The sequence below is a fragment of the Poecilia reticulata genome, chromosome 5 (assembly GCF_904066995.2).
Source record: "Poecilia reticulata chromosome 5, P_reticulata-male-v2, whole genome shotgun sequence".
NCBI lineage: Eukaryota > Metazoa > Chordata > Actinopteri > Cyprinodontiformes > Poeciliidae > Poecilia > Poecilia reticulata.
In genome coordinates, this window is record NC_088834.1 from 20,961,113 (window position 1) to 20,973,437 (window position 12,325).

The following is a 12,325-nucleotide window of genomic DNA, read 5'->3' on the forward strand; positions in this document are numbered from 1 at the left end:
TTTTTAAGGAATGATTTCTGTCTGTTTCTTCTTACCAGCAGAGCCTGAGCAGTGTGGAGCCATTTGGTCCAACTTTCATTTTTAATGGATTTTATTAAATAGGTCAGCATTTTTTACCACTTAGCTGGCACACACACGCACACACACACACACACCCACACACACACACACAAACTGAATAAAGCTGGTAAAATAACTACATACTCTACACAGTGTGGCCAAGTTGTCCTTGTATTTTGATAAATAATATAAAGTGAGAGATTATGTGTTAAATGCAGCTGGGAAATAAGATCTGCATAATAGGATGGTCAGCAGCAACTGACTTAACTCAGACCAGGACATTTTACAGCCAGTGGACATTTCCTGAACATGTCCACAGTGGTCAGCTGAAAACAAAAAATATGAATATGAAAAATAATAAAGTGTTCATTTAGTTTATATATACATATGAGACACTGGTGAAAAATGTAAAGTCTTAACAAGTCTTAGCAACACGCTGGACTTTTAAGTCAGGCATGAATAATATCATAATTACATTAACGTAATGTGTAAACATCAGTTTATATCCAGTATTTGTTATTTCATATTCTCATAAATACACATTTTGGACACCAATAACTTCTCCAGACTATTGGATTGATGCTCACAGATGTCAGTGTTGAAGTCGGTGTGCATGCAGATCCTTCTAAAGTCGCTTTTTCAAAAAAGGAACCGGTGACAAACATTCTCTGGCTGTAAACAAAGCTAATGCTGGCTCAGTCAGCTGAACTACATCTAATATTACAATTGTAATAATGCAATAAATAAATAACTGTACCACACAGTGTTTTTTTGGTTTATTATTTTGAAAAAGATTTGAATTAACTCAGTCTGTAAACATTTGACATTGTGTTCTTGTTTACTGTTTTACTCACTTCAAAAAAAATAAAAAATCATTCCTCCCTCTTAATGTCCATTAAAGTTAAACGCAAGTGGACATGTTAACTCGATGAAGATGTTTAGCAACTTTTAGAACAGCCAGTAGCCAGTTTGTCAGGTCTCGGCTTAATTCAGTTTATCTACATAGTTCCAAGTTGCCAAAATATGGCGCCTCGTTCATATCAAGAAACACGAGGTGAAGCCAATCGATACAATCAAAGCATAACGGTAAACTGAAGTTCAGTTACACATATTCACAATTAATGGCAGTGCAGTCAAGTTCAGCGTGTGAAAAGTTTTCTGTCAAAGGACATTTATGAATTACTTGTATGAAATATTGTTACCGGCAGGCAATAGAAATAACTTTGAATGTAATATGAATAATATTTTTAGAATAACTGAACACGGGTAATGACCATGCTCTCAGCAACTAATATAGTTACTGATGGGGCCCTTTGATGAACTACCCGTCCACAGCTTAGAAGTGGGCCCCCAAATAAAATGTAGTAAAGGATCTTCAAACAAGCTTGGGCCGGCCCTGGGAAAACTTCTGGAACATTTCAGTCATTATACTGACTAAATGTAGCTCAGCATTGTTGGTCTACGTCTACATAAACATATAGTTTGTTTATTTTTTTTTATTTTTAGAAATAACTGAGACTTTTAAAAGGCAGAAAAGGTTGAGCAAGTGCCGAGCAGCAGAGCTGATTGGCTTGACTGCGCTTTGTTTCTGGCGGTTTCTGGGCTCATAATTCGTGCAGGCCAACATCTGTTGCTCTCTGCCTCCACAATAGCACAACTCGGCAAGGATGCAAAGCAGGTCAAAAGATCAGTGCCTTCCCCTCATACACACACACACACACACACCCGCACACACACACAATAGGAGAGCGACAGAGAGCCAGCTTTCCTCAAACGATGTGCGCCACGACTTTGCGCACGTGCTTTACAGGCATTACGGTAGCGCAGCAAACTGTCCCCCCGCCACACACACACTTCACACACACACACACGCTCAGCCCAAGTGATTCAACCCTGATTTCCAAGCGAACAAGCGAGCAACAAGACAGGATGCCAAAAAGTGCAGACCAGAGGGGAGGTTTTACGCGCTGATCGGGCTTCTTCGAGAAGAAAGCCGGCGGAAGAAGGTGCAGCAAGTGAAGAAGACGAAAGAAAGGCGCGTTGTTTCTCCCGCTGCAACTTGCGCTCAGTGCCAGAGTTTTTAGCGGCAGTATTGTTCCGACTTCACTCCAGAGGGGCCACTCCGAGGAGAGAGGACGCACACAAAAGGGGGGAATAGGAAAAGGGACTTAACGAGCACGCTTTTTCTCCGCTTAAAGAAGTAATGGTCTTAAGACCCTAGATTTCTCTGCCTCTCGCTCTCTTTTCCTCTCTATTGTTTTTTTTCCCTCCCCCCCACCCACATTTTATGTATATATTTTTACATTTTTTTCGCGTCCCGTCGGCTTGTGCGCCCCCCACCTCCCTTGTTTGTCGCCGTGAAGAAAGAGTGTGGACGCGCCGGGGTCTGAGGAGCAGAAGCGGGCTGTCCACATGGTCCAACCGCTGGCGTGAAAGTTGACTTCATCAGAAACCCAGAGAACAGGTTGATGCATTATCTCTGCACTTTTACTTTTTCGCTATTCCTTCCTTCCTTCCTTCCTTCCTCCTTTCTTTCTTTCCGCGCTTCCATTGAAACTCTGAAACACAACTTTTCCCCCCCCACATTCTCTGTTTATGAAGTTTATTCGTACAGTTGAACTATTAAGAGTAAATGTAACACATGGGACACGATCATGTTTTCCTTTTTTTTTGTCATGTTTCCCCTTTTTTTGTGTGTCACAGCTTCATTCCAACTTTCACTATTTCTCACCCGAAACTTTAAAAATCCCTTTTCTTTGGGCCACTTGTTGTGATCTGTTTTCATGCGCAGAAAGATCATCGCAGTATTTTGTCCCCTCTGTTTGCTACTTTTATAAAGATAAGAAAGAAACGATTTGTTAAGATTTGTTTTGAAAATCTCTTACTCCATCGCTATAAACGAGTCTTTTTTTCTTTAAAAAAAAAAAGAACATTTATTAACGCGATGTTTCGTGGCCACCATCTGCCTGAAGCTTTTCCTTCAGAGACAACAAAAACTTTTCTCTTTGTCATAGAAGCAACTAAAATGTCGGGATCTAATTTGAGGAAGGCAACTTTAAAAAAAAAAAAAAAAAAGATTTCCTAACAGTTGTGATAAAATTAGTGATTTCGTGGCATGTGTTTCACACAAATGCCACAAACGCGTTTTTCGTTTTTAAGTTTCAACTTTTTTTTTTTTTCAATTTTTTTTATTTTACTAATAATTAAACTACGACGATTAAAATGATAGAAAAGGAGTTAGATTCCCTGCCTGGAGATAAAAGGGCTCTTGTCTTGAGGAGGGAGGGGAAAAAAAAAAAAAAAGCTTTTTGAGCTGACATGGTCAATAGGTTTGGGGGAACAATACTTTCTTTTCAAAAGATTCTGACTTTTGAAACTAGAGTCGCTCTGTGAGACCTCATCGAGGTTTGATGTGTCCGCGTTGCTTCCTTCATTTCTATTTCGTTTTTATGATCTGTTGGATTGGACATTAAAAAAAAAACAACAACCCCAAAACAAACAAACAAAAAAAAAAAAAACAACAACAACAAAAATCTCGGATTTTAGAGGTTTGACGCAAGAAAAGTTATAAAACGGTATTAATGTAAATTGCAAATATTCAGGGCTTCATACAGGATTTACCCTTGTGTAATAAGCTCAACTATATAAATGATAGTAACTTTAATAATAGAGAAAAACAATAAATGAAACACATAAAATGGACAGTGTATTGTCAGATTTGATGCTGCTCCAGATTAGTCTTTGTCTCGGTGTGGAGACTGGAGCCCAATCTCTGCAAGTTTTGCCTCAAAGTGGGCCTCCACCACCACTGACGAATTCATTTCTCTAAAATAAAAGAGAAGAAGAAAAAGACGTACTTGCATTAAAACTGTTGTTGCAGTGACGTTCTTTTTTTATTATTATTTTTTAGCGTACTTGTTCAAGTGAAAAGCAGCAACATTAAGTTAACGAAGAAAAGTTGCTTTTACGTCATTAAAATACAAATTCTGAAATAAAACCAGGCAGCAGATCCCTGCGTGTCAACTGCACATTAAAAAAAAAAAAAGTGAATAGAAATGAAATGACAATTAATTGCTGTTAGTTGTCTGTCAGTCACAGAAAAGCTTACAGGCCGTGTGAGTGCAACACCCTGACACGGGCATTATTGCCCTGTGATTGATGGGCGCGGGGGCATTTGGCATAATTAATTTTATTTACTGTGTCCTCTCTGCGCTGTTGTGCCCCCTCCCCCTCCCCCCCCTTCTCCCCCAACCCCCCTCACTACACCCCCTTCCCAGCCTCGCCACCACCATCGCCAACCTCCTTGTTCTCTGTGGCGGCATTTTCGCGACGTGATGACACACTTTTAATTGCGGTTTAATAGAAGATCCAGCGGGAATGAAAAAAAAAGGCTCTTCATCATATTTTATGACCTTGCCACAGTTCTGGAGTCAAACAGGCAGGCCGTTTTTTTTTTGTTTTTTTTTTTTTCCTTTTTTGCGGTGGCGCAAAGCCCCAGGTGCGCACTTCATTTGTTAAAAAAAAAAACTTACCAGAGTTTAATCCATCAAGTTTTTGTTTTGCAGTTCAGTTTTTGGCCTTCTTTCACTCTTGCTGCTATTTTTAAAACAGTTTTTAAAATTGACATTTTTTCACTCACATAAACAACATTAGCTTGTGATTTTCTGTTTTTCAGCACAGTTGTGAAGAATTGGGCAGTGTAATAATTAAATGAATTTGGTGCTAGAAAAAATATAAATACATCCTTCACAGTCAAGAATAATTACACAAATGCTCTCTCAAAATTTGAAGCAGATCCAGTAAATATATTGAACGGAAAGAATACTTTTTATTGTCATTTTTTATTATTATTTTTGAAATATGTGAACTCCACAGCTTTGTATTATTTTCTTACCAGGCTGCAGTTTTGTCTCAATTTTAAAAAAGTCTTTTTTCTTTTTTTTTTTTTTACTTCTCACAAAAAGCACTTTATTTATGTTCTCTGTATATTTATGTTTGCAATAAGCTGACTGATGATAATTACTGATCTGCTGAAGAAGGAGCAGATTCCGTTTCCAGTGTAAAAGCAGCAACATGAACAGGATGAAGTCATTGTGAAGTGGCTGTAGCGTGAGGTGTTGCGTTTCCGACGCGCTAAGTAGTTATTTGAAAGGGAAAAGTGTAAAAGTGGAACGAGCTGAAGGTGTCTGAGACACACCGACTCTCCCTGCCTGCTGTCGGCCATTGTCTGCATTTCCAACATATTTCCATCTGACTTGCTTCAACACTTTCCCCTCTTTGCTTTATTTTTTCCCCTCTCCTCAGCAGCTTGTGTGTCTTTTGTACGTCCTGTTTTATATCACTAGGTATTTGAATTCATCCTCTTCTCCAGATTCCCATCAGATTCACATGATTGTTTCTGCGATTGCACATTGCTTAAATGACTCTTTCTCTCTCTCTCTCGCTCTCTCAAAAAAAAATAAAATTTTTTTTTATAATGGTCCTGGAGTATGTGGAGTAGTAGTGCGTGCACAGTGGGGTGTGACTGGAGCTGTGTAGGAAAACTGTCTAGAGAGACAGGCAATAATAATGAATCTCATGCGCTCTAAAACCCCTTCAATAGGATTAAAAGCCACCGACGTGATTGTATTATTCCATAAACTCACTCACAGAGTCCTTACCTCCAGCATGAGTACATGTGAAGGTACATGTGGAACAGTGTAAGCATCTCAGTGTGTATGCATGCGTGTGTCTGTGTGTGTGTAATGCTTTTTTTTCCCCGTCCTCAATCTACCTGTCCTGCTTGAGTGAAAATGGACAGCGTTTGAGGTTTTTAAATGTCCTGCGCGTTGGAAGCGCGTCGACAGCCCAGCGCTGTCTGTCTCTGCATCTCTGATGCTCTCTTCATTAAAACCCTCTGCCGTCATCCCAAACCCACAAGTCTGAGTGGGCTTTTTGCTCCAAAGTGATGTTGAAGAGCGTGAATATACCGCAGCAGCTATACGTGTAGGGTTTGACCCGTGATAGATTTACTCCTGCTGGAACACTCGCATGTTCAAAAAGCTGAAACGCTTAATATCTTCGTATCCATTCATTTTGGGTTTGGAGGAAAAAGCCAAACTGAAAATGTTCCTAGACTGGAATTTTAAATGTTGGTCCTGAGGCTAATGAACTATAAGAAAGACATGTGGCTTTTTTTTTTCTACCCATTTGTATTGACTTAAAATCCCATCAAATGCAACATAAATGCGATTATATATTTCTTTATGAATTGCAAGTGGGGAAAAAAAAAAAGAATGATTGCTTAGAAGTTTGGATTGCTTTGTGAGTGACTGACTGCACAGTGAAACTGCCGTCGCGTTGCTTCAAACTGAGGCCTGATTATACATGTGGTTCTAATTGAACCTGTTATTTAGGAGAAGCTGAGGGGCCGAAAACGTGTGTGTCTGTCTCATAATAAATCCCACACGTTTTTTTTTTCCAAGATTAGATGTGTTTTCTCGCGGCGGGTCATGCGGCGGTGCCATACCGTAGAGTTGCTGTGTGCAGCAGACGGGGGAGAAAATTCTTTAAGTGTTTTTTTCTATTTTATTTTATAATAATATGATGTAAAGACGCTCTGATCTATCAGTCAGGGATCAAATTGAACCAATCTTCCCTAGACTGATTCTGGACGCTAATCAGGAAATCCAAAAACCATGTAGTGCTTTTATTCCCCCCCTTCAATCAGAACTAAAACTCATCCCCCTATTTTTGATAATTTTTTTGAGTTTAATAAAAACCTGCAAACTTCTAATTTATATCTTAATAGTCTGTGGGTTTCAAAACTATTACTCCTGTCAGATTTATCTCATTCGGTATCACACTCTTATGGAAAAAAAAAAAAGAAAATCTTAATTGACATTAAAAAAAAATTGAAATTGGTATCAGCCAGGAAAGGTGACTGAATCATCTCCACTTATTTGGAGCAGTTATTGCAACTTGACAGTGTTTTATAGCCGGTGGTCACTGACACATCTCCACATCTAAGATGAGACATTTCCAGAGTTTTTTTGTTTGTTTTTTTCTTCATTTTTTCAGTAATACAGGCATTTCACTGACTTTATCAGAGCTCAGCCCCATTACCAGCTGATGGATGTGGGAAGAAGTGACCCAATAGCTCAGAGCGGAAGAGACCGTTTCCTATGGGTGTGGAGGGGTTGGCTTGGGGTTACAGGCAGAGATAGAAAATATAAGGGGGAAAACCTGCCCAACGTGAAGGAAACAACTGTGTGAGAGTTCCATGCCTGGGTTGTCGTGGCCGAGGAAGCATTAGATCAGCCTCTCCGGAGTGCCGCTTGGCACCTGAGAGTTAGAGCTGGAAGGAAAGAGAGGGGATGGCAGGGGGGCGGGGGGGGATTGTGGAGTCTGGAGGACTGAGAGCGGAGTGTGAAGTGAGGCAGTCGGAGCGCAGTTTGATTTCAGAGTCATGGCAGATCAAGAGGTCATTGGCGCAGATCGGGTAGAGCACTCAAGATGGTCAATGTGGGCTGGGGAGTGAAGAATGAAGCTGAGAGGACGCCTGTTGTGTTCAAGCGGAGCATCTTCCCGAAAAGCTCTCATCGTTCATTGTGTGTCCCCCCGCTAACTCTGCATTGCTTCTGACAGCTATATTTGTGTTATGGATTTTCCTTCAGTCCGTCCCGTCTTCCTTTCCTTTTCTCCCTCGTGTCCCTCTCTCAGTTACTCCCCCCAGTCAGCCTCCCTCCTCCCCCCTACTCCCTGCCACCCTTTGACCTTTTGTAAGCACTTCATCAGAGAGCCGTTGGTGTTTTCTAAAGCCCCGCGACAAACTGACAGGGCAGCCGTCAATCGAGCGCAGCGGCGGAGAGCCTCCCCATCTGAACAACAATGTGCTCAAACTTTCTGCAGCTTCGCTTTAATGTGCATTGAAGGGATGGCTTCGAAGGAAGTGTTTGGTGACAGCTGCGAGGCGCGACACTGCGAGTGCGGCGTGACACTGCGAGTGCGGCGCACCGCGCAGATTTCACGAAACGCCCGATCAAGTGGAGAGGCAACGCACGGCTCTTGAGCGCTAGTTTGTATGTTAGAAATCTCCAGGGTGGACGAGATGGAGGGCCATTTAAGAGACTCGTCCAAGAGTGTGCGGTGTCTCGTGAATTCAGATGCAGATTTGTCCTCTCATCAGTCCGCATGTTTGATTCCTGAAGTTCAACTCCAAAAAAGTTAAGCAGATTTATTTTTTTTGGTGTTTTTCGATAACTTCTATTACACCCGAATATTTGGATTCCTTCGACTGGGTAGAGCGTAGATTAACATACGATGATAGGAAATTAGCCATGCTGCGTTCTTCCCCCCCCCCTGTTTCTTGCCTTCCTGTACTGAGGAGAGGTAATAACCATTTAAATGCATCTCATTATGTTTTCTAATCCGCAAAGTATCGAGATGCTGGCTAACACAGGCGAAAGTGAGGCTGGAGCACTGCTCTTTTATGGTATTAGTATTTGTGGTATTAGTTCCAGGGGACATGGGATGCCTACTTAAGCTATTAGCATGTGAGGCGCCGCAGGATGATCCATCCCCCTGACAGGACGAGCTGTTAGCCAGTGTTAAACCACATCACAATGGGCTGCCGGGGTTGACGGATTGACAGAGCTCCGGAGCGCCACTCGCCTGCGTCGCCGCCTTCCTTCCTTCCATCCACGTCTACATAACATCTTGAAGATTTATTCACTTATGGCGAGAGCAGAGCTGGGGTAAAAAGCACTTTCTTGAAAGTAAAATACTTTGAATGGGTGAATTGGAAAACGGTAGAATGATTCGTGTTTCTTACACCTCTGGTCCTCGTTTTATTGCTTTTTTTTAGACTGCTTTGCCCCTAACAAGAAGTGACTGGTGGCTTTGCCCAATAGGGTTCAGATGTAATGGCTTTTGTTGGTGTGATCAGGAACTACAGTTGCCACAGATAGGTTGCTTCCAGGTGCATTGGACTGAATGCGTAGATATTATGTTGTTTAATGTAGCCTTATGGTAACTGTGTGTGTGTATTCAGCAGAGTACCTTCACAAGAGTGAGGATTTGTGATTTATTAACTCAGATGGCTGTGCTTTTCAGAGTCAGAAACATTTCCAAATTTGACTTTGACTTCCTTGCAAGCGAGGGAAAAATTTTGTTCTCTTCCTCAAGTCAGCTGACAAGCAGTGGGCAGAACCAGGTAGTGGTGGGGCTTCATTGAGCTACTTTGAGCTCCATAAAAAAACTGTAGAAAACTTTCTGGGTTCTCATTAACCATATTTTTAACCACTGGAACAGTATGATGTAAACTGAATCTTGTAAAAACTGAAACTCTTTTGAACCTTTGTCCCTTATTTGTGAAATTTATGGCTAAAACATTCACTTGAAAGAAAATCAAGGGGAAATCTGCCATTTCTCTCAGTGATGGTAAAGTGTGTGATGGTATGAAAGGAAAGAGAACGTGGCTCCACAGATATCCAGTTCCTGCAGAAACAGTTGGACATATGAACTGCTATAAAATGAGGGAAAGCTAAAGTTTCCACCAGGAAGGCTAACTTGTACCACCATTTCCATTAGGAAAGTTTTACTTTTGACGGGCGTTCATTGCTAAAATGTGAAACTAAATGACAAAGAGAGAACATGCCTACAGAGACGTACAACTCCTGTAGTATGCTGGGGTTTCTCCGTCATTTTCTCTGACGTCTCCTTTTTTTTGTTTGTTTTGAAGCCATAACCTTTTATGATCGAAATACCCCACCTCCCCCAGATATTGGCCCATTTCTTGCATCCAGCAGTGACCAACCATCCTTCATTATTCCTTCCTTGAACTCAGTCCCCTAAGTTATGTCTTTTTAGACAAACATCAGCGGTAACAAGAAGCTAATCAGAAAGCATGAGTGTTATTTTTCTTAGCGATTACATTTCTCCAAATCAAACAAAAAATAAAGTTTTCCAGGCAGGCAAGGCAGGCTGAGGCAGCAGTGTGGGCAGAGTAGCAGCAGCTCGTGCTGGTTTATCGGCGAGCATTGAGACTCCGAGTGTGTGCGCACGCACACAGGCACGCACGCGTGTGTGCGGTGGGCATTGTTGACCAAGAGACATCTGCCACTAGATTATTCCCAGCTGTTGTCTGAATAATTGTGTATCCCCCACCCGACACCTCCCTCCTGCCTCCACAACACTCCTCCCGCTCCTCCTTTGCTCGCTGCCTTCTTTGCTCCCACGTCGTTGGTTCCACCACCTGATGAGACAGAGAGTGATGGGTCTCTTCTTTGGATGCCGCACTCCCCTTTCTCTTTTCTTTTTTTTTTTCTTCTTCTTCTTCTTCATGAGTATGCGAGCTTTCGTGCGTGCACGCGCAGAGTGCATGTACCTGCGGAGCCTCCCGGTCACCGGTCGTTGTCTGACATTTGTAGAAGGATTTGAGCGCCTCCTTCCACCACTCCTCCCTCCCCACCCCTGTGGCTCTCGGGGAAATAAAAGTAGCCTAATCCTGCCAGATCAAGACTGCTGTCCACCACAGCTTTACCAGCCTGTGAATTAGAGCCAGCTCTCATGTTCCTGGGGAAAGAGAAGGGGGCGAGCCAGGAGGTGGGTGTGTTTGCGCTGGCCTGACTGCTGGCCTGTGAAGCAGCGTTAACTGTTTGCTGGCAGGATATTGGTGGGCAAAGAAGTGCAACTAAAACCCAAAAAGGAAACCGTGTAAAATAGGGGAAAAGGCATATCATGTTGTTCATGTACAGTTTAGGTTTCTTGGCCATCAAGTTTTCCTTTTTTTTAAAAATCTAATATAATTTTTTTTACATTACTGAATATAAAAACTAATGCAAATTATGCTTTTTTTTCTGTTCTTTCACTATATCTACAAAGCCACACACAAGAAAGACACAATTTTGCTTCTTTAGTGCTGATTTTTACACGCGACAATTATATGAGCTGGGAATTTACATATATTTTCTGTTTGTTCTTTTGGTCTTATTTTTATTTCGATTTCAGTATTTTAAGATAAGTGTTTGCATCATTAATAAGGCTTGTATACGTCGCCTGCCTCCCACCAGCCTGCAGAGTTTCCTTCAGTCCTGCTCCGGGGTTGAACAGAAAAACCTTTTTTTCCCTGTTGGAGTTCCAATAGTCACTCAGTGTGAAGGACTCCACACTCGCTGCTCCCCTTTTCTCTCCCGAGCTTCTTATTGTGTTGCACTTTTTACTATCCACTCACACCCAATAGCGGTCGTATTGTTGTTTTTTTTTGTTGTTTTTTTCCCCTCGTCTTCTCATCTTTCCCGAGTATTGTGTTCCCTCTACAATCTTCCTTTCATCCAAGATCCAACAGTTGCTTCTTCTGCTTAGGCCATGTTCCAGCCAGATTAAATGGTGAAATGGTGGATTAAATCAAACAAAGGTATTGGTCTGTGGTGGGGTGAATGAAAAGTAAATATTTTGTTATATGGGGTAAAAAAAGCCCAACAACAACAACAACAAAAAACCTTGTGGATTAAATTACAAAAAAAAAAAAAACTGAAAAAACTGATTTTAGATTTTCATACAGATTTAAATTGATTTATTCAGTTCAACATTTTTACTTGCATTTTCTATAAATCTGTCTGAAGCAGGAAGCTCTAATTATAATTTTGATAAGTTATAAATAACTTTTTGGGCATTTTAGAATGATTGAAATATGCTTTATGCTACAGAGTGAGTCGCCTGCTTTTCCCTGGACCACATGTCTTTTATCTTACTATTTTATCTTAGAAAAATAAATAGCAGTGATGGGTTTTGCTACTTTACCTTATACACGATGACCATTGGCGCTTTTCGTGACTGGAAATATTTCCAAAATGAGACACAATCTTTTCTGTACGCAAAAGGAAAGGGAAGTGGCCATTTTTTAAGCCAGCTGCCTAGCAGTGGGTGTCAACAGGTGGGGGATGGGGAAGCGCTGTTCTCTTCGGCTCCATGAAGCTGGATAAAAAAAGCTCAGTCTCCCCGGCATGTTCTCTGTCATCATTCTAAAAACGGGCTTTTGATTTTTAAACATGCAAATAGTATGACAGAGAAGCTTTTGTGGACCTTTAATCAATTTTGCAGCTGAAGATCTGATGCTATGACAAACAACAAACGTTCTGGGGACAAATAATGAAAAATTTCTTCATAATCTACTGCTTTTTTGAAGGTGGCTACTGGGTTATTAGATAAGCCGATGCCAAAAATGCTCATTTGCTCATTGAAGGTCAGAGCTGCAGTGTGCAACCTGTAGCTCTAATCGGCAACT

The 12,325-nt window shown here is 41.4% G+C and overlaps 1 protein-coding gene across 2 annotated transcripts in view; it reads left to right on the forward strand.

The window, feature by feature from the left end:
- Positions 1 to 1,071: 1,071 nt before the first annotated feature.
- The window catches only part of foxp4 (forkhead box P4), a 110,615-nt gene continuing 99,361 nt past the window's right edge, over positions 1,072 to 12,325 (forward strand). For both annotated transcript variants that reach the window (XM_081607263.1, XM_081607264.1), the window contains exon 1: positions 1,072 to 2,524. The gene's annotated coding sequence lies outside the window, so the exon portion shown is untranslated. The remainder of the gene's footprint in view (positions 2,525 to 12,325) is intronic.